The following is a 23,338-nucleotide window of genomic DNA, read 5'->3' on the forward strand; positions in this document are numbered from 1 at the left end:
CCGACTGGCGGGGCGACACAAGCACAAACGGGTACCCTTACCCCTCATCTTGGCCCAGTGGTAAGCATCGCACAACAACCAATGGTATCACAACCATGGTTGGTGCAGTATCAACAACCGCAGTTCCAGCAAGTGTACCAAGGTACCGAGCAGCAAATTTTTGCGAACAATGGACAACCGTACCTACAATACGGTCAAAACCAACCACTCTATGGTGGAGTAGTCCATCAACCGTATCAATCATATCAGCATCAATTACATTATGCTGGTATGCAAAGACCAACTGCTCAGGCGATTCCATCGTATCCTGGGTACGCTTCACCTAACCTGAGTCAACAACTGCCATTCGTGGCAACTTTGGAGTTACCCGATTTACATCGGTTGACAAACGATCCGATTGCCTACGCCCCTTGGTGGCCGGCGATTCCTCACAAACTTCCCTCGGACATTCCTAAATTCAATGGAAATCCGGGTGAAGACCCGTCGAATCACGTCATGACTTTTCATCTGTGGTGTTCATCGAACACTCTGAACGATGATTCGATAAGACTTCGCCTCTTCCAGAGGACATTGACAGGTCCGGCGGCTAAATGGTATATAGAATTGCCAAGAGCCTCTTTCGACAATTTCAGCTCCTTAGCCACGACTTTCTTAACCCATTTTCAATTACCTATCAGGTATGAAACAGGAACCGAGATACTGACCAACTTCAAACAGACGACAGCTACTCACATATCTGATCATATACATGAGTGGCGTCGCCGTCGTAGGATGGTGAAAACATACGTTCCTGATCAGCTATTAGCCGAATGGTTTATAAAGTCATTACTTCCGGCTATAACGGAAGATGTGGCCAAGGGGGGAGTCGTAACAGAGGAGCAAGTCATCGCTCGTGCTCAATATTTAGACTTAGTATATACTCAGTCTGGCACGCTCTACGACAAAATACCTGATGCCCCCAGACCTGAATTTTCAATTCCTCCCCCTCCTAAATCGAATATTGACTCTCATGCCGGAGATGGCGTGATTGGCACTGCAAGCGCGAAGTCGAAAAAGGCTTCACCTCAGAAAGCCCGTAAGACTTCAGATCGAAATGCCCATGAAGAGATTCTTGCTTCGGAAGTAAATGCCATATCAGCAGATAAAGGCAAAGAAACCAATCAACCAGGAAGCAAGAAGAAGCAAAACAAAGGGAAGAAGAAGCAACAGGATGATCCATCACCTGAAAAAACTTCTTCGAACTCTCCTGAGAAAGGGAAAAAGAAATGGTCATGTATGATATGTGACGAAGATCACAAGACAATAGATTGTCCATACAAAGCTGAGCTCAAGAGATTCTTTAAAAGTCCAAAGAACCCAGCTGTGTTGACTGATCCATTTCCCAATCCAGGTCAAAATATGGTTGATAGTGGAAATGCTTCCCCGTCGCAAGTGCTGATGTTGTCGATCTCTAAGCAGCAAAATGATGCTTTGATTTCGACAAGGAGCAAAGATTACGGGAATCCGCAACTGTCAAACGAAAAAGGTAAAGATCAACCTAGTAGTTCGACAACGACTTCGACAGAAGTTGTCCCACCCATAATGCCAGAATTAACGATAAAACCACTTAAGGGTGTAGTACACAAGTCGACGTTTAATCCTCGTGCCAGAGCGGCGCAGCATTATAACATAGTAGAAGATTTGGCTCAATCGCCATCCGCTATGTCGACTCTAGAAGTACTACAAAATTGTCCATCCCAAAGGCAGGCATTGTTATCGGCAATAGGGGGGGTTGATCCTAAGGATTCCAATCTTGTGTCCTTTGATCACAAAGGGTATGACCCTCAGTTACCAGCTCAACTAGCTTTCCTTATTCAAGTGAGGGCCCTCAACAAAACTGTTCACAGAACAATTATTGACGAGGGGGCATCGACATGTATTATGTCAATGAGCTGCTGGAAAACACTAGGGTCACCAACCTTGTCGAGATCTTCGACAACACTAAAGGCTTTCGACGGTAGGACATATACCCCTTACGGTATCCTAAGTAACTTGAAAGTTGAATTAGGTGGAAAAACAGTAGAGATTGATGTTGAAGTCATAGATGGAAATCTGGATTACAACATCCTTCTGGGAAGACCATGGATCTATGCCATGGCAGCTGTAGTGTCGACTTATTTTAGGAAGATCGCATTCCCGTTTGAAGGAGGGATTACGGTCGTCGACCAACAAAATTTCCTCCTTAATGGTTCACAAGTTACGGGAAGCATTCCCATGATCCATGAAAGCGACCATTCAATTCAAGATATCGGAGTAGGCCTGTTGAAAGACCCCACAATGATGGGGACTTTCTCGCTGCCAAATCATATGTACATAGGAAGTGTACCATTGGTGGCCACCTGCAACATGATATCTTCCACGAAGGTCGCAAAAGATAAAGTCATCATGGATCGGGCGAGGGTTTTACACCCGAGCCCAATCGAAATATTGTAGCAATCAATGTTTCAGGCATGGGAGGCGAGCCCAAATCAATGCTCGTCAATCATTTGGGTAGATAGGTCAGGAGAATGTGGTACCCCTTTGGATCCTTGGTCACGAGTGCATACAAGTGACGAAGGAATCCTGCAATCAATGTGGATTGAGGGGGCACCATGGGATGATAACCACCATCGTTCCCTTCCTAAGGAAGATACTCAAGGCGACCTGTATCACCCTTCAGTATTTGAGTTCCTAAAAAATACTGTAAATACGGTGGACTCCGAGAGAAACCTATCCAATGTAGAAGAAACTATAGCCATAAATATCTCGACCAAAACAGACATTGTAGAGAATATTTATGTCGGCAAAGGTTGTTCCCCTTCAGAACAAGAAATATATAAAGCTCTTTTCCACGAATTTAGAGATGTCTTTGCTTGGTCATATAATGAAATGCCAGGCATTGACTCGAGTATCGTTGAACATGAAATTAAGATGTATCCTGATGTCAAACCAGTGAGACAACGGCTTCGGCAGGTGCACCCCAAGAAAGCTGCTGCTATTAAGGCAGAAGTTGAAAAACTCCTCCATGCTGGTTTCATCTACCCGGTTCCTCTAACCGATTGGGTATCGAATATTGTCCCTGTTATGAAGAAACAAGGAACAATACGAGTGTGCGTCGATTATAGGGATGTAAATCAAGCTTGTCCAAAGGACAACTACCCTACACCCTTCATCGACCAGATAATTGATGAATGCGCCGGATGTGAAATCTTTTCGTTTATGGACGGATTTTTCGGGTATAATCAAATTAATATCCGCCCACAGGACCAGTCAAAGACTGCATTTATTTGTCCGTGGGGCACCTTCGCTTATCGAAAATTACCCTTTGGTTTAAAGAACGCAGGGGCGACGTTTCAGAGAGCAATGAATTATGCTTTCCACGACATCAAGAACATCGTTCAACCTTATCTCGACGATCTTCCGGCTCATTCGCAAAAGCGGACTGATCATCCACATCATTTAAGAGCAATATTTCTACGTTGCCGACACTACAAGATAAGACTCAATCCGCACAAATGTGTGTTTTGCGTCGGTTCTGGTCGTTTCTTGGCTTTATAGTCTCCAAGGATGGGATTCGTCTCGACCATTGCAAGGTGCAGGCAATCATTAATATTGCCTCCACCTTCGAACTTGCTTCAGATTTAGAAACTCCAAGGGAAAGCAAACTTTCTGAGGAGGTTCATTCCAAATTACGCAGAACTTGCTAAAGGTTATACCCGTCTCCTGAAAAAGGATGTACCTTTCGTCTGGGACCAGGTTGCACAAGCTTCCTTTGATGCTTTGAAAGAAGCGCTAGTCAAAGCATCATTAATGTACGCCCCAGACTATCTAAGGGACTTTAACCTGTATCTGGCTGCAGCAGATACGACCATAGCAATGGTTTTAGTTCAAGAAGTCGATGGAAGTGAACACCCTATATATTATTTAAGTAAAAACTTAAATGATACAGAAAGTAGATATTCTCATGTTGAAAAGCTAGCACTTGCTGCTGTTCAAGCGATACAAAGATTTCGGCATTATGTCCTCTTCAGGAAGACCACCGTATTGTCAGATTGCAACCCCATGACTTATATACTGTCGCGACAGTTGCTTGGGGGCAAATATTCAAAGTGGATAGCTATCCTTCAAGAGTTTGATCTGGAATTTGTGAAATCCAAATCAAAGAAAGCTTTAGTTTTCGCAGAATTATTATGCGATCTCCCGTCATCGTACAATGATGAAACGTCCAAAGAATCGATCGTGGACGAAAGTTTGTTTCTGATATCAGCAAGTGATGAGTGGTATGGAGATATAATAGTTTATCTCCAAATCCAAAAGTTTCGGCCAGACACCTCTCACTCAGAACAAAAACGCATTCGATACCAAGCAAAAGTCTACATGATCGTCGGTGATACGCTTTACCGTCGTGGTGTTGATACGGTCCTGAGAAGGTGTCTAACCCATGAGGAAGCCGAAAAAGCCCTGAGTGAATGTCATTCAGGCACCTGTGGGGGGCATCAATCTGGATATGCTACAGCACAAAGAATCTTACGAGCAGGATACTTCTGGCCAACCATGTTCAAAGATTGCATAACCGCAGTTAGAAGTTGCCATGCATGTCAGATTTTTGATAGCAAAACCAGAAGACCCCCCGCTCCTTTACAGCCAATAATAGCTGTGGGGCCTTTCGCCAAGTGGGGCATCGATTTCATGCAATGTAACCCCACCTCGACCGGGGGGCATGGGTATATTATAGTCGCAGTTGACTATTTTACCAAATGGGCCGAGGCGATGCCTACATTGGATAACACTGGTGAAACAGCAGCCCTATTCTTTTTTAATCATGTGGTCGCTAGATTCGGCGTGCCACAGGCCATAGTAACAGATCATGGATCGCATTTCCGCAATCACATGATGGTTGAATTAACTGCCAAACTAGGATTGTCTCACGACAGCTCTACTCCGTACTATCCGCAAGCTAACGGACAAGTTGAAGCGATCAACAAAGTCCTGAAGCGCATGCTGCAAAGGATGGTGGGGGTTCACAAAAGAAGATGGCATTTGATCCTGTACTCGGCTTTGTGGGCCTACCGAACGTCGGTAAGGAACGCCACTGGGTTCACACCGTTTCAACTGGTGTATGGCCTGGAAGCGATCCTACCAATCCAGTGTGAAATTTCGTCCCTTAAACTCGCAATTGATCTCCTCCCCGGAACCTCAGAAGAAGAAGCTCGTTTCTTGGAGGTAATCTAGTTGGATGAAACCCGTCGTGATGCCGCCTTGGCCAACGAAGCCCATAAGAAACGAGTCAAAGCGCAGTTCGACAAAAATGTCAAACCCCGTGTCTTCTCGGAAGGTGATTTGGTCTTGCTTTATGACCAAGAATCCGATAAATTGGGAGCTGGGAAATTCAAGTCCTTATGGATGGGCCCTTATATTGTTAAAAGGGTGTTAGCAAAAGGTGCCTACGAGTTGGTAGATTATGATGGAATTCCACTGGCGCAACCCCGCAACGGGTTGTACCTTAAGCGTTACTATGCCTAATAGTAACCTGTATGCTTTTGTTACATTTTTGTTTTCGCTAAAGCGTTTGTTCCGGTTTAAGTAATCCGCTTTTTACACTTATTGCAGATGTCAAATCCATTGGAACCATGGGTTGGATATGCTGACGGAGCGAGTCGTAGTTCGAGGAACCTATCCTCAACAGCATGGGCCATTTTTAACCCAAGCGGCGAGTTAATGAGTTTCAGGGGGGTATGTATTGGTCAATCAACAAATAATATCGCTGAGTATAGCGCGTTGATAGAGCTCCTCTCTGATGCCATCACCCATGGCATACGCCGGCTAGTCGTCAGGCTAGACTCACAGCTCGTGGTACTACAGCTCAAAGGTACCTACTCTGTCCGAAATCCAGCTATTTATCGCAAGTTCCTAAGAGTTAAAATCTTGGAAAGACAGTTTGATTTTATCCAATATCAACACATTTCCAGAAACTTAAACACATTAACCGACTCATTAGCAAACTATGTGTTAGATAGACATTTGCAAATTTGATAAAAGAGAAGCATCATCGATGTTTCATACATGGATCACATAAAAACTGGAATAAACCCCGAAAAACAAAAATATATATAACTGTTTACGGTTTACATATAATGTTCTGTAACCAAGACAAAATCGGTCATACGACCCCAAAACTCAAAAATGGCTGGGGGGCACCCTAGCCTAGTGATGCTCGTGATAACATGCCACGGCCTGTGCGATCATGCGCAGAAGACGAGACCATCGTCTAGGAACACCAGCAGTATGTCGCTGCAATCGCAGAGGCAACTCGTCAATCCGTACATCCGGAATCCCGAAGGTAAGACCCTCGACCTGTTCCTGCACAGCAGCAAGAGTCTCGGCCAAGTCAAGGTCACGGAGAATAGCCCTCCCTGGAGCCTCCCCTACTGGGGCAGCGGCCGAAACTCCCGGACGAACTGCTGGACGGACGGGGCCCACATCTGCATGCACACATGAGTTTGATTAGAGTCTTGATAGAGTAAAGCACAAGGACATTATAAATAAAAAACAGTAAACGGGGATAAGGTCAAAATATTTACCAAGATCACCCCACTGCTCGCCATCCGGTAGTACCAAATCCGGGTCACCTCGGAAATCCATACCAATATATGGATACTCGGAAAAAGCCATATCCTGCCGCTCGAACCACCTAAAGAAGGCATCAGTAAAAGTAATCTGAGATTGACCTGCATGTCTAGCCATATGGTCAACCCACCTCTGCATGCGTGGCTCAGTAGGAGATGGCAAGTCGAGGACAATGTACTGAGGTTGCATCAGGGGTATCTTCTCCAAAGCGAAGGCAGTCAAAACTGAACCAAAGCCAAAATTCTTCAGTCTCCTGTCCTTTACTTTGGTCAACTGGTTTTTCATCTGAACCAGTACTGCATCACACCAGTTAAAAACTTTCGGCTGAAGACACTCCAGGGCGTGCTGCACATATGACCTGTTGGCAACATGAGGGGATGCACTGCCGGCCATCCTACAAATCGTGTACAGAATAGACCTGAGGGACCTGTCAGTGACATCACGGATAGAAACCTTGCCGTCTCTGCTCGGCTGGGATCCCTCCCTACAATACTGACGGATATAATCTTTCACGGAATCGCTCCCTCGGGCCGAACCGGACAAGGAAATGGGGGCACCCCGCCTTGACAACCCAGTCAAGAAGTAAATGTCCACTATGGTCAAAGGGATGGACCTGCCCCTAATCTGGAACACTTGGTTAACATGATCCCAAGCATCAAGCAGGTACTGCAGTAAACGTATCTGTGCCCTCATGCTAGATATACGGAAGAATTTTAGCAAGCCACAGTTCCGCAACGCGCTCACGGTAACAGGATCATGGAGGGCAATCATGTCCTCCTCTTCATGCTCTCGTTCTCGCCACGTAAGAGTCATTCTGCTCCAATAAACTCTGCAAGACCAACAAGAGGAGGAGTAAGATCCCTGACTAAGTAAAGAAAATGGCAAAAATCTCATGAAAAATTGTGCAACCAAGATGTTTTCTGCGCCCAACGCAGGTGGGGAAGGGTCTCACCTGCGTTGGGAGACAAACTGCCTTTGAAAAAGAGAACCCCCAATGCAGGTTTCGATATGGGGCACCTGCGCTGATGGCAGAGCGCCCTAGAGAAACCCCAGGGGCTCATGGGGGCAGGAAAACAAGCATAAAACTGAGAAATAAGACCATGAAAAGATAGAGCTAGGGTTTAGCTCCTACCTGGTGGAAACGGCGCTGAAAATCGTCCACAGAATCTCCCGAAATCAGCTGGTGAAAAATCGAGGGGAAGAGGCACCCCCAAAGCTCCAACAAACCAAATGCACATGAAATGGTAAAATGAGAGGTAAAAACATCTTTTAAATTGCTTTTTACGTAGTTCAAAGTGAAATATTAGTATTTTTACTTCATATTATCCGTTTCTAACAAGTTTGTTGCAGCAAATTGATGAAAACAATACTATCTCTGGAAAAGAAAAACTAGTCATGGTAAAATATGAATTTGACTTTATCAAACGAGCAGTTTTGGCAAAGTTCATGCTCGTTAAAAAATAAACGCAAGATCCGAGCAGTTTTAATGCGGAAATTCATGCTCGTTAAAAAATAAACATAAGCTAGTGAGCAGGCTTCCTCCAGAGTTCAAGCTCATTCACAAAAATGAACCGGTAAATAACCATTTGAGACCGTAAATTCATCAGCCATAAAAGCCTTGGTCGTGTTTGTGCACCGTCACCTCCACTTTTCATTTGGCCGATCATTCACGTCCACTTGATTGTTTACCTATTTTGAGGAACAGCTGCGAAGAGTGATCCCACCTAGCCATCCTTGTAATGCTGCCGTGATTGGAAAATTCCAACCTGTACCTGGAATCTGCTGCTACCCCTGTTTATCACTCGTTCCTCAAAATACGAGTCTTCTTTGAGCTCTTTTCACTGACTCGTAAAAAATGAAAAGTTTGCCGAGTTTTGGCCTTCCAGCTCGTTAAAAGGACCGGAAGAGCTATCCCTCCTCTAGATTTTAATCTTTTTGGACCTGAGGGATTATTGCACAAAAAGATCGAGCGCTTGTCTAGTTCGGCTCGATAAAGATATCGAACATTCATCCCTTCTGTATTGTTTTATACTTTTTCGGACTTAAGGGATTAGATGACGAAAAAGGACCCCTGGAGTCCACTTTATGTACCCTTTTCAGACTCTCTAAAAATGAAAAGGACCGAGCTTTCTTTGTCGCTGGGCTCATTAAAAATATTAGATAGCGACAAACTTGTCTTTAGACGAGAACGAGTTTCCCTATCGCTAGGCTCGTTAAAACATAGCGATGGGCTTGCCCGAAGGGCAGGTTATAGAACAAGCATATGTTATCCTCCTCAAGCTTGACAAAAATAAAGAGGTATTGGTCAGAAATGACTGGGGAAAAATTGGGAGAACCTCAAAGCTTAATGGTAGCAAGTCGCTCTTGAACATGACACTTTTGCCTCCGTAAATATCGGGTTGGGTTATTATCATTCACCGGTCCCTTCACCATGGTCTCGCCATACCATCCATACATGGGGTAATGCTACCGATCCATCACATCAGTGTCGTTATATGTTCAAGAGATGTCATTCAGAAAGTGTCAACCGGGTCCCATCCACTACCGTACATCATCTTTCATCCTTCCATGACCGCCACCCTGAATCATATTTCACAGATCGTTTTCACCATCATCACTAGCTCCGTTCCGTGTCACTGATGTGGGATTCATTAAGGCCCTCCTTTGACGGATCACTTCTTGTCGACATCAGCTCATTATCCAAGAAGTTGATCTAGGAACACCCCCTCAGTACTTTGAAGCTTGCATGCCTCAATGGCAAGTTTCTCACTTCCTGCGATAGGTATACATTAATGACCTTCGACCAGGAGACTTTGCGTGGTGTTCGACGTCAGATCCTATATTCACGCCATGTGAATTGTGCTGCAGTACCTTGAGGGTCATCATCATTATCGGTGATTCCTCTCGCGCTTGTTAACAGTTTACATTATTGACTGGTAATCAAGCGATGTCTTTCCATGTTCGACTTCAGGAAATTCTCACATGGATCGACTTGTACCAGAGTGAAGATCGGACAAGTTTGAAGACCCCGGATCTAGTTTCATCCATCCGGGCTGCGATATATATTCAGGAGATAAAAACATAGACATGTGCAGCAGATGATCATCCTACTAAAAGGATGATAATTAAAAGCAGAGAATTATCAGTCTATTATCAGACGATCGTCTGTTTATGTACAGCAAATGTTTTTATAAAGCTGAGCATGGGAAATGCCCGCATCAGCTAGATCATGAAAAGAAAGTATGAAAAGATAATGTATTGTATTGTATTTTGTTACAGGTCACCTCCCGACGATTGAATGAACTTCGGATCCTCCTGATAAAGCATTTCACCCGATAAACGACCTCATACTTTAGGGGGCAACTGTTATAGACATTTTTGTGCCTTACAGCATAGAGCATGAAATGTCAATAATCTAAGGGATCCAAAGTCCCTAAACATGTTGTTCTTACCCTTAGAGGAACAAGGTCAGCAAACCACAACACTGCAAATCAGTTCTCCACTGAAAAACACTCAAAAACAGGTCAATTTTGGATCAAAGCAGCTGCTCCACTAAGGATCTGCGCTGAATGTCAAAAGCTCTGTGGTGTACCTGCGCTGCATTGCAAGTGCAACAAAGGCTACCTGCGCTGGGCGTACTTTGACATGTGGAGGAATCTTTTTCTCAATGTGCCAGTGCCCAGGAAGCTTCCAAAAAGACACTTGATCAAAAGATTCGCCTAATGATGAGTTAAGAGCTTCTAAAACTCCAAGTGGAAGGTAGAAACTCCGAGTGAAGAACTGAAGAACAACTGGAGTTGAAGAGGACAACAAGTCACACATCAAGCTGACTTATCTTCACTCCAAAACTCTATATAAGGATCTCATCCCATGGGATCTGGAGGGCGGAATTTAGCGCGAAGAATTGCTGTTGGTTTACAGTTGTGAGCATTGGGTGATTGCTTGAGAGAGGTGAAGAAGAGATTTCTCTCCGTCGGGAAGGTGATGCTGGATTGGACCTCTCATGGTTGTATCACCGCCTGAACCTTACTTCCATATATTAATAAAGCATTTGAGGTTCTTCTATTCGCATGTGTTTCAATGGTGTATTGTCTTACTTGCGTCTTTGATTTATGCTAATCCTTGAATCGATTATGAATGCATGCCTCTTGTAGTTTCCTTTTCTTGTCTTATTTGCAGGATCTCGTGTAGCTGGGCCCGTGAAAAGACTTGGATCTGGGAGCAAGCGGCAAACAAAGGAGATTGGATCGACCATTTGCGCAAGACATCGGTAAGTGGATCTCTCCCTTTTATCTCTTGCATGTCATAAAGAAGAAACTTTAGATAGCTTTGCTTTCAGCTGTTGCTAAGGAACTGTCACCCTTAGAGTGGGTTAGGGTCATTCCGAGTTGGATACTTTCCCCCACAACAGATAGTTAACTACTGCAGGATTAAAAGTCTCAGAATGATAACATATGGGTTTACCATGTTGTGTCAACACTAGTCCCATTGCATAGCCACTAGCATAAGTTTGGATCTCAAATGGTCTTTGTAGATCTGGTAGTGCTAGTATAGGTGCTGTACTAATCTTTTCTTTCAAGCTGTCGAAGGCTTTCTGATGTTTACCTCCCCACTGGAACACCTTATTGAATCCTGTTAAAGCATGTAAGGGAGTTGAAATTGAGGACAAGTTAGAAATGAAATTCCTACAATATTGTGATACTCCTAAGAAGCTTCTCACTTCTGTAGCAGACCTAGGTTTAGGCCAGTTCACAATTGTTGTTGGGAAAAGTATCCAATACGGAATGACCCTATCCCACTCTAAGGGTGATAGTACCTCAGCAACAATCAAAGCAAAGCTATTTGAGATTACTTCTTTATGAGATGTAAAAGATGGGAGGAAGAGATCCACTAACCGATGTCTTCCGCTAATGATTGATCCAATCTTCTCTCCTTGCTGCTTGATCCCAGCTCCTTGCCCTTTCACTGGCCCAGCTACACCAAGATCCTGCAAAATGGAAAGAGAGGGAAACTACAAGAAGCATACATTCATAATTGATTTAAGGATTAGAATAAATCAAATACACAAGTATAACAATACACCATTGAGACACATGCATATAGAAGAACCTCAAATGCTTTATTAATGGAAGAAGTAAAGTTCAGGAAGTGATACAACCATAAGAGGCCCAATCCGGCATCACCTTCCCAGCAGAAAGAAATCTCCTCTTCACCTCCTTCAAAGCAAATCACCCAATAGTTCTAAACTCAAACCAACAGCAATTCTTTACATTCACAAGATTCCAGCCTCCCTAGACCTCATGAGAGAGATCTATATATAGGAGTTTTGGAGAAAGGATGAGTCAGCTTGAAGCTAGCATGAAGCTGACTAGTGTCCTCTCCCACTTCAGTTATTCTTCAGTTCTTGAGTCCACTTGGAGGTTCTTTCTTCCACTTGGAGATCTAGAACCTCTTACTCATCACTAGTCGAATTCCCTGATCCAAGTGTCATTTTGGAAGCTTCCTGGGCATTGAAACCTTGAGGAATGACTGTGCCACATGTCCAAACTCGCCCAGCGCAGGTAGCCTTCTTTGCAGTTGACATTCAGCGCAGGTAGACAGTGGAGCAGTTGACATTCAGCGCAGATGCTCAGTAGAGCAGTTGACATGATCCAGAATTGCCTTGTTTTTGAGTGTTTTCAAGTGGAGAACTTTTATTCAGTGTTGTGGTTTGCTGACCTTGTTCCTCTAGGGGTAGGAACAACATGTTTAGGGACTTTGGATCCCTTAGATTATGGACATTTCATGCTTCATGCTATAAGGCACAAAAATGTCTATAACAAAAATGCCTGCCACTTTAGAGGGATCTATTTTCAATTCACCTCCCCCTACTATATGACCCAAGTAGTTTAGAGATGTTTTGCCAAATTCACATTTTTAGAGTTTAACATAAAGTTTTTCTCTTTTCAAAACATCTAATGTCTTCTTAACATGCTTTAAATGTTCTTCCCACGTTTTACTAAAAATTAGAATGTCATCCAAATACACAATAACAAAATCATCAAGAAAAGGCCTGAGTACATCATTCATTAATCTCATGAAAGTAGCGGGAGCATTAGTTAAGCCGAAAGGCATAACCAGCCATTCATACAATCCCTGTTTTGTTTTGAAAGTAGTCTTCCATGCATCTTGCTCTACAACTCTGACCTGATGGTATCTACTTTGCAAATCTAGCTTGGTGAAATAAACAACTTCCTTTAATTGATCTAAAAGATCATCTACGCGAGGAAGGGGATAACGATTTTTGATGGTTATCTTATTCAGTCCTCAGTAATCAATGCACATTCTCCACAAGCCATCTCTATTTCTCACCAAAATGATTGGTGATCCACATGGTGATGTGCTAGGCCTGATGAACCCTTTCTCAAGAAACTCCTGCACTTGCTTCTTGATTTTAGAATTCTCTAAAGCAGACAACCTTTTATACCTGTGGCTACAATGGTTGTTTCATCTCCTAAGTTTGATCCCAAATCTTTCTGAATAGCTACAACAGTCTTCTTCTTCTTGCCCTTGAACTTCTTAGGTCTTAACTCTGGATTCAGAATCCAAAAATGCTCATCATCATGCCCATCCTTTTTACAGTGAGTGCATGAAGCTTTGCTTTTCTGTGCAATGTTAGCCTTCCTTGCTTTCCACTTCTGGTTTATTTTCTCCTTGCTCTTGCTTACAATGGGTTGGGATAGTCCCCCAACTTCTAGATTTCCATTGTTTCCTCTAGCTTCTAGATGAGTAGCTTGTACAAATACCTCAACTATACTAGTGGTATTAAACATGAGGATGGTATGCCTCATGTAGCTATGTAGACCACCAATGTACTTAAAAAGAGTTTCTTGTGAGTCTAATGAGATACCCAACCTCAATACTCTCTTTCTAAATTCTTGAGTATACCCTTCCACACTTTTCCCTTTAAATTGTCGAAGAATTTGCCAACTCATCATGGATTGTTGCATGTAGGACAATGGATAGAATTGCTTTTTGATTGCAGCAAAAAATTCACTCCATACAGAGATGGTATTACCATTTCTTTTCATATTAGCATGGGTTCTACCTTCCCACCAAACCAAGGCAGTGCCTCCTATACGTAGGCTTGCCAACTGAATCTTACTCTTGTCTGAGTCTATGTTCTATACCCTGAAATACACATCAATTTGTCTAATCCAATTGTCCAACTTTTCAGCATTTAGCTCTCCATCATATATAGGCAAATCAAATTTAACATCTAACTTAATCAAAGATGCTTTCTTATTATGCATAGGGCTATTAGGAGGTGTGAGAAAGCTTTCTTCTTTCCCTTTTCCCTTACAATTTTCATGGAAGTGAGACTCATCTTCTTCTTTATCTTGTTTAGAACGTGATGAATCTTCAGCCTTATGCTTTCTAAACTCTCTATACATTTCTTCTACCATAGAATTTATAGCTAGGAAACTTTCTATGAATTGAGGGTCTAGCCCTGCAACCTTCCTCTAACATTGTCTTCCAAGAATAGACTCTTCCAATTTCAGGATTAGTTTCCACCAACTCTCCTTCTCCTAATTTGAGCTTTGATCTAGTGAGCATTCACAACTAAACCAACACAAGCTCGTCTAACCTTACAGCCTAGAGTTCTGATACTACTTGATCTGATATTCACCCTATGAGTGACATCAATTGAAGATTTATTAAACAAAGGTATTACATACTCATGTGGTGGTGTGTGTTCTGTGCCATTGAAGCAACGGATAGATCAGATTGCCAATACACAGAAATTTAAATGGAAAGACAACAGAGAAATACAGTAAGCAAATACAAGAACACAATAATTTAATAAGGTGTTCACCCTATCCTCTAGGGCTACATCTCCGGTCCAGCTTTCAGTGGTGGCCTTGTTTTATTGTGTCTTTAAGCAGAGAATTACAATACAGGGACTCAATGTGAGTTCTCTTGAAGCAGGTTTTCTTGGCAAGGTCGTTCTTGGATTCCCAAAGCCACTTGAGCACACAGACTTCTTCTTCCTACTAGCTCTGTGACCTTCTGGTCTATAGTGTAGAGCCAAATGTGGTGCTCAACCTGGACAGATCCTCTCTGGGGTGGCTCGGATCTCTCAAGCCTCTGGTACTTGACGCTGCCTCTGGTCAACTCACCCTCTATGCTCTTCTACTTTGCTTTACTGTCTTCTTTCTATTTTTTCTGTCTCTGTGTTCAGTCCTCCTCTCAGGGTTCAGTGTTCCACTTTCTCTATGTCTGTTCTGTTTCTGTTCATGGCTTTTAGGCCATCCATTCCAAGACCATTCGATTCCTCTTCCACCTCTATCGATTCACCTTCTGCAGCTACGCTTGAAGTTCCCTATTCGGCATCATCATCAACGCTCAGGGAGTGGCCACATGTCCTCCTCTAAACGAAGCCAACCTGCTTCATCGCTTCGTGTTAGATGATCCAAAAATAATTTATTATCATAGGTTATAAAATTGAAATAAAATAATTATTAATTTAAGAAATTAAATTAATAATTATTTTTTTCCCGTAGAAAAAGTCGCAATTTATATTCATATTGAAATAAATTACATTTTGTAGATGCTTTGAGCATATGCAGATAGTTGTCCATGAATAGGACGAGTACACTGTTAAATAAATATAAAAAAAAGTTAACAATTACATCAAGCCTATACTTTTCTGCCTTTCTTCTTCTCCACCCTACGCCAACCCTGAGAGTCGGAAGGGGGAAAAAGGATGGCCTGTGTGTATTCTTGTGTGTTCACTGGTGGTTCTTTGTCGGATTCTGATCCTTCTGATCCATGAGTTCTTTTGTTGCCACTAACTTCCAGCTGTGGCCTTTCCTACTGCCTAAATTGGTCCTTCGATTGAGCGTCTGGTGCTTTTTCTTCATGTGTTCCATTCTCTTCCATATTTGTATCAGGTTCCTCTTGGTTCATTTTATTCTCCGGCTGAAAGTCCTCTTCTTCCAGCAGTTCTGTATTCTGCCAGCCATTTGGCCTTTTTTGTTGTTTCTTGTTTCCTTTTGCATTCTTTCTGGCCAGTGGGCACGAATTTTGGAGGTGTCCTGTTTGCCTACAACTGCGGCATCTGAATGCAGTGTTTTCATAGTCTAGGGGTTGTAACCATTCAGTGTTGTTATAGTTTAATGAAATTCGATCAGGCAGCCCCTGACTCAAGTCCACTTCTACGCAAATTCTGGCAAAAGTGTAAATCCCTCTGCTATATCTATCATCATCAGCTTTTAGGTATTTCCCCAAGGAATTCCCAATGGCATATAATATTGTGGGATGCCAGAAATGTAATGGGAGGTTGTGAAGCCTCACCCAAACAGGCGTTGTTGAGATTTTCATAGTGTTTGGGTCAAATTCAGCAAACCAAGGGGTAACAAAGAGACCTGCGTTACCCCAAAACCAAGGCCCCTCATTGATGATTCTATCCCTTTCTTCCTCTGTGTGGAAGTGTACAATAAAAGAACCTTTTGAAATGTCAAGGTATATATTACATTCTGGTGTCCAGCGGGAAAATATCCATTGATGTAAAGCATCAGATTTTGGCCAGAAACCATTAAATCTACATATAACAGCATGTTTTGAGAAGTCAAAGTGTATTGCAGTTACCTCTGGAATAGTAACTTTGAGCATTGCATATTCCAGTTTTTGTTCTACTATATGTGGCCTGGGTTGCTCTGATGGTAACTTTGGCTTGTCCTGCATTTTTTCTTTCCCCTTTACTACATCTCGAAAGGAGCCTGGAGCCTTTGAACCAGATCCGTTGCTACCACCACGCAGTCTTAGATTAAGAAATATGGTGGTGTTCTAGCAGATCCCATATTCCTGCAGAGTAAGATGGTCCTGTAGGCTACGTCCTGCACATATCAGGTTCTGGTGTCTGGTGGGAATTCCGAGTTGATTTTGTATTTTGTTTTTTAGCTCTTGTATGTTTAAACTCTTGCTTAGCCGCATGCAGCGGTGGCTGCCTCCTGTTTGTTTGATGAAGATTTGGATCCAATCGTTATCCTGGCAGAGTGTTTCGGCCTCTTTATGGCTGAGCTTCGGTAAATTGGTTGTTTTTTGATAAAAAACCCTCGCTCCCCTGTTATTTTTATTTTGTCCATCCCATGGGGTTTCCAGATCTGGTTTATGCAGGTCCCCTGGCAGTGGCTTCCAATCAGTGCTTCCTGGTATGTGGGTAACCAGATCTGCTCCATTATTAAACCGAATAGCATTCTGATATTCTAAGTAATGGGTTTTTTCTTCATACCTTATCAGCTGCTGTTTCTCGCTGTAGCCGCAGATCCAAAACGTTTTATTCTTTGGGGTTTTCTTCGTCCGCCTCACAATAAATCCCTTTTCATTATTTCCGTGATTGACTTTAGCATATCCAAGGGAACTCTTGGTGCTTACATCTCTGCGGGTGCAAATAGAGAGAACGGGACCAAAATGCTGGATTAGCTCATGAATCTGGCCGCCCGTGAACCTGGGCTCCAGATCGCCCACATGCAGAGCCGCCGTTATGGATGGATTGGGCCTGTCGTTCCCAACGACCTGCTGCAGCAGTGAAACACCAGGGTTTTGGGGCTGGATTGGTAGATCCAAAAGCGACGGCAAAAATAGCAGGTCACTGCAACCCAATCTATGAGAGTTCCGTTCGGTACTGGAAGCTGTCAATGTGCAGCAAAAGCGAGCAGTGTATAGTGACGCACAGACCTCGAATTTCAAACCCTCCATGCTTCCTCCCCTGATGAACATAATTTCTAATATATTAAATTAATAATTATTATTCTAGAATGATTAATTATTTAATGGAGACAATTAGAATTAGTATATTGTTGTATCAAGATATGACTCTCCAAATGTGTCATATCTTAGGCTCTATTTTAGGAGATTAGTTAGCTAGTTGGTTTGAATAACATTTATTGTAAATGGACACTTGTTATTTAATAAGTGATCCATAATTAGAGGTAGTTAGGACATGGAGCTTATAAATAGCTCATTGCAAGAGTGTTTGTGTTGTTCGGGTGTAAACTCTTGCAAAATCAATTATGTAATTATTTTTTCTGATTAATAAAATTATGTGTCAAAGGACACTTCTACCATTAGTTCATTTCTTCGGTTACATTGTGGATGAGTTCTTCCTCCACTGTGGCATTCAAATGGATTCCAAATCCTTCTAAATTGCGGCTGTGGAGCACCTGGAAGGTATGCTTTTTGACAAGCAATCTAGTGGTTTTTCAATACTATTTCTAACCTTTTCTGCATTATGAGTCTAAAAAATATAAGGGTTTTGATAAATTGTGTGAAAATGGACAAACGAAGCTCAATCACTAATAATTGATGTTTTCTATGCAGAAGGACGCGGAAATAGGGAATTATCGAGTAAAAACAAGAAGCGAAAGGAAAGTAACTGCTGTCCCGTCGACAGGGAACCGGATGCGGACAAGATCAAGTAAAATTAGAGCCGAATAATCCAGGAAAAGAACGCAGGATACCGTGACGGAGAACGCAAGAAGGAAAGAGGAGAACTGAACGATTAGCGAATCCCTCAGGATCTTCGATCCTGAGGGATCGCTGCTTTAAGCTTATCTTTTGTATCTAGACATCTCCGTCATTTCTGTTATATAAAGGTACCACGCCATCGAGCGTGGGGGGACGACTGTTGTTATAATTATAAACTCAGAACAACTTTGATCATTAAGTTTTGTAAGATCTGATTTTGTATACTTTTGTTAATGCAATCAATATAAAGGACTTGGTGTTCACTTCGTTTCTGCATCTGAAGTAACTCTAAGCAGTGTACCATTGGTAGCCAAGGGCCCAGCTCCGACGGTCACTTGTTGTTGTATCATACGGTGATTTGTGTGGTTTGCTTATTTCTCTTGTTTCAGTAATCCGATATATCTATTATATGATAGACTATGCTTCTTAATTAATATCTGAATCTGAATAAGTTCTTTAATTCACGTCTCTGTATTACACAAACGGAATCTATTCGAATTGCATCCATTTCTACAGCAAGATATTGGTATGAATGTTATCATTATTGGATTCATATAAAATAAGTATTTGTGAGGCTTGAAGATAATATCACTTTGTTCATAAACATAGTCACATCATACATTACTCTCGGATCGCTACAGTAGTATAGAACGCGTACATACATCGGAGTTTGCTGTTCCATTTGGGTTTGCTGTTCCATTTGAGTTTGCTGTTCCATTTGAGTTGCTGTTCCAATTTATATGATTGACGTTTCCTGTTTATGATAGTTTGCTGTTCCATTTCATTACTGCTGTTCCATTTGATTACTGCTGTTCCATTTCAGAATTGCTGTTCCATTTTACTTTCGCTAATCTGCCTTTATTGCTTTCGCGTGATAGCAGGCCTAAGGCTGTCGTGAGCCTAGCAAGACACTGCCTAGCTCCCTGACCTATAAGCCCATGCTTTGGTTTTCTTTCTTTATCAGTTTCTAAAGGGAAGGGTTATTGGTTCCGTACCCTTGACTGATCATTTGCCTTGTGTGATTTCATCTTCTGAATTGGTTTAGTTACAGCTTAGTGTTTGTTTCCTTTCAAGTCATTAGAATGCTATACTACCGAGCATTACTTGGACAGAACAGCCTCGGATTGAGTTACTCCTTGAAAGAACAAAACGATCCCGGATTGACTTAATAATGTGGAATAATTGGTGGTGTGAGAGACCCTAGTTATCGCTCTACATTTTGGCGCCGTTGCCGGGGAAGGGGTAATAGCCATTTGTCCTTTATAGAGTAGTGCGCAAATCTGCTAGGAGGGAGTTGGATTTTAAAAACGGAAGGTAAGAACCTGCATACGGAGCATGTAAAAGCCCTGCTCCACCGTCCGCTCTCTTAGTAGAATTGCTGGTTAAATAGGATTTAGTAGTTTAATTGGAGTGCATGAATAAGCAGAAAAAGTTAGAGAAAGATCAAAAGCCTCCATCCAAAGCTAAGGGGCCGGTGACCCTTGGACGAACGACCTTCATAGACGAAATCTATAAGAAAGCCGACTCTCAGCCATTAGTAGGTTATAAGAAAGTCAATTCTAAACAGCCTACTAGTTCCCTACAGGCCTCGGGATCACCATCCGAAGCCTTTGCTGAGGTGCACAGTCGAACAGAGGAGCAGGATTTTCAAGAAATTGAAAATTTGACTCCTGGACCATTGCACGAAGGGACCCAAAGTAACCTTTGTGAAGGAGAAGGAGAAACAGGGGAAACTGAGGAACCTAGATCTCCTATTGAATTAAACCAGCCTTTAAATAGCCCGGACAAGGGAAGCACTGTAAAAATCCTTGTTGAAGGAATTCATTCACCGCAGACAGTTGGGGCCATTATCATCCCTGATCAAGGGAGTGGTGTCAAGACAATCCCTGTTAAGACTACCCCTCCTCAACCAAGGAACACTCTCTTGGAAATTCCTGAAGATTACTGGCATATATTCGATCCCATGGCACAGAATCAGCCAAACACCCAGATCTCCACATTGCAATATCCGATAGTAGATTCTGCAGCAAATGCGCCCATGAAAGCCATCCCTCTCCAGCATATTCCCACATTTCATGGCCTTACATCAGAAGATCCGGACGCATTCTTGTTCGAATTTGATGTATTATGTAGAGGATACGATTACACCACCGATCCCCAAAAATTGAAATTGTTCCCCTCTACATTAAAAGGGGCTGCATTAAGATGGTTTATGGGCTTAGGTGGTGGGGTTATTAACAATTGGGATAAAATGAAAGAAGCCTTTTTAAAGAAATATCAAGATTACTGTAGGTCGAGAGAACTAAAAGATGAAATCTTTCAAATGTCAGCCAAACCAAACGAAACCTTAGAAGAATATGTGGAACGTTTCCAATATAACATGCAAAGATCCCCTTATGCATCGCTACCTCTTCTTGATAACGTGTTGAAAACTGCATTAATTAGAGGTATGAAAGAGCAATGGATCGAAACGTTAAACATTATGGGGAAAGGAGACATTTATCAGGAAAATTTTGCTGATATCATTGATCTTTGTATCAGGAGCTCAAGAGGCAGCACGAGGATAAAACCAGCGGAATATGATCGCTTCCCCAGAGATAACAGAACATTAACAGAGGGAGTAACACGGGTGGAACTTGGAAATTTGCTAGAAAATTTTAAAACTGATATCCTGGGAACATTGACTACACAACTTGACATTGTGCAGGCTAAACAGAAGCAAGCCGAGGCGGACCAGAATCTAGCAGTTTTTTGCCCACGATGCAGGAAGAAACACGGCCACAAGGAATGCCCGCTGGATACAGTCCAAATATGTGCTATCTGCACCAAGGACCACCTGACCGAAAGCTGCCCTTCACTTCCTGGTTTGAAGGCAGTATACAAAGAAGCAGAAGAAGAGTCAGAACCAGCATATTTTATTAACCAGCGTCGTCAATGGCAGCCTAGGCAATCAGGTATGTTTTCAGACCCCTCCTCTTCTTTTCAACCCCTGTAGTTCAATACTCAGCAACAGAACATGTGGCAAAACCAGTCTCAACCCCCGTTTTCAAATTGGTCACCTCAAATGTTTTCTACTCCGAATCCTTGGATGTCCCAATTTGGTTGGCCAAACTACCCTTATCCTCCACCATATTGGCAGAATAGTTCCTATCCTCTGCAGTGGACCCCTTCCACTTCGCAAAGCTCATCCTGGCAGACAAGCTGGCCAAGATCGACATATCAGCCAGCAGGATCAATCCCACTCCCTCAACCAACTCTGCCAGCTTTACAACAAAATCCCCAGTCTAATCTGAGACCGCAACTCCCAGCCCAACCCAATCCCAATCCTAATAATAGGTCAGTCCAATCCATCCAAATCATAGACACATCAGAGATTGGATCTGACCTAAGGGAGTGCAACGATCTTCAATTAAGATCTGGACGAATAATAGAAACAGAGGGAGACAAAACAATCCACATTGAAGATCAGTTACCAATAGAACAACCCCCACAACAGAAGGATGAAAACAAAGAGCAAAACAATAAACAAGCAAGTACATCCTCTCCTCCTTTCCCAGAACGATTAGTCATATCTTGACCTATACAACCTCCAGACTTCGACATTTTGGGAGAATTACAAAATTTGTATATAAAGATTCCATTCCTCCAAGCCATACAAGATATTCCTATATATGCAAAAACCATAAAAGAATTATGCATCAAAAAATCAAGGAGGAATACAAATACTAACCCTAGAGTCCAAGTAGTTGGTACTTTATCCGACCTATTATCAGGAAAAGAGACACCTATCAAATATGAAGATCCTGGGAACCCAATTGTAACCGTTCAAATCTATGGCCAAACCCTGACTAACGCTCTAGTCGACCTGGGAGCTGCAATCAACATTTTGACAACCTCCACCTGCCAAAAGCTTGGCATCACGTCAGTAGAACCTACCTCTACTCTGTTAGAATTGGCAGACCGATCTGTAGTTCGACCAGAAGGTACTCTGAATGATGTCTGTTATAGACATTTTTGTGCCTCGCGACATGGAGCATGAAATGTCAATAATTACAGGGATCCTCATCAGTCCCTAAACATGTTGTTCTTACCCCTAAAAGAAACAAGGTCATCAAACAACAGCACTTCCAATCAGTTCTCCACCTGAAAAAAACACTTCAAAACAGGCTAATTTTGGATCATGTCAGCTGCTCCAATGAGCATCTGCGCTGGAATGCAACTGCTCCTCCTTGTACCTGCGCTAGAAGTCAAAACTAATGAAGGCTACCTGCGCTGGGCGAGATTGGCCAAGTGGCACAGTCATTCTGCAAGGTGTCAACTGCCCAGAAGCTTCCAAACTGACACTTGGTTCATGAGGTTCTCCCTATGATGAGTAAGAGGTACTTGATCACCATGTGTAAGCAAGGATCTCCAAGTGGACTCAAGAACTGAAGATTAACTGAAGAGGGAGAGGACACTAGTCAGCTCTATGCCAGCCTCAAGCTGACTCATCCTCTCTTCTTCTCTCCTATATATAGAGCTCTTCTATGAGGTCTATGGAGGCTGGAATTTTGTGTAAAGCAAGGAGGTGCTGTTGGTTTACAGTTAGAGCTATTGGGTGATTGTTTTTACTAGAGGTGAAGAGGAGCTTGCTGCTGGGGAGGTGCTGCTGGATTGGAGCCATCATTGGTTGTAACCTTCTCAGAACCCTGTTACTTCTATCAATAAAGTTTTGCATGTTCTCCTATATACTTGTATTGCATTAATGTATTGTATTACTTGTATATTTGATTCACTCTAATCCATGCATCAGTTATGAGTACATGTATCTGTAGTTTCCTCTCTTGTTTGTGCAGGATCTGTGTGTAGCTGGACCGGCAAAGAGAGCAAGGAGCTGGGAACAAGAGACAAAGAGAGAGGATAAGGATCGACTAAGCGAAAGACACCAGGTTGGTTAATTTTTTTCTTCCTCTCTCTGTACTTTCATAAAGGAAAATATCAAAGCTTTACTTTCAGTTGTTGCTAAAGACTGTCACCTTTAGAGTAGGGATAGGGTCATCCGAGTCGGATACTTTTCCCCACAACAAACTGGCGACTCCGCTGGGGAGCCTAGTATCTTGTTGGTGTTTGTAGTATTTTGCCATTCATTTCTTGAAGAAAAGAGTACCAAATCGAAAAGCTTTTGACTATATCAAAAGCGAAGTAG

Source organism: Pinus tabuliformis, chromosome 4_1 (assembly GCF_031772625.1).
Source record: "Pinus tabuliformis cultivar Carrire ecotype Pingquan chromosome 4_1, CPIR1, whole genome shotgun sequence".
Classification (NCBI taxonomy): Eukaryota; Viridiplantae; Streptophyta; class Pinopsida; order Pinales; family Pinaceae; genus Pinus; species Pinus tabuliformis.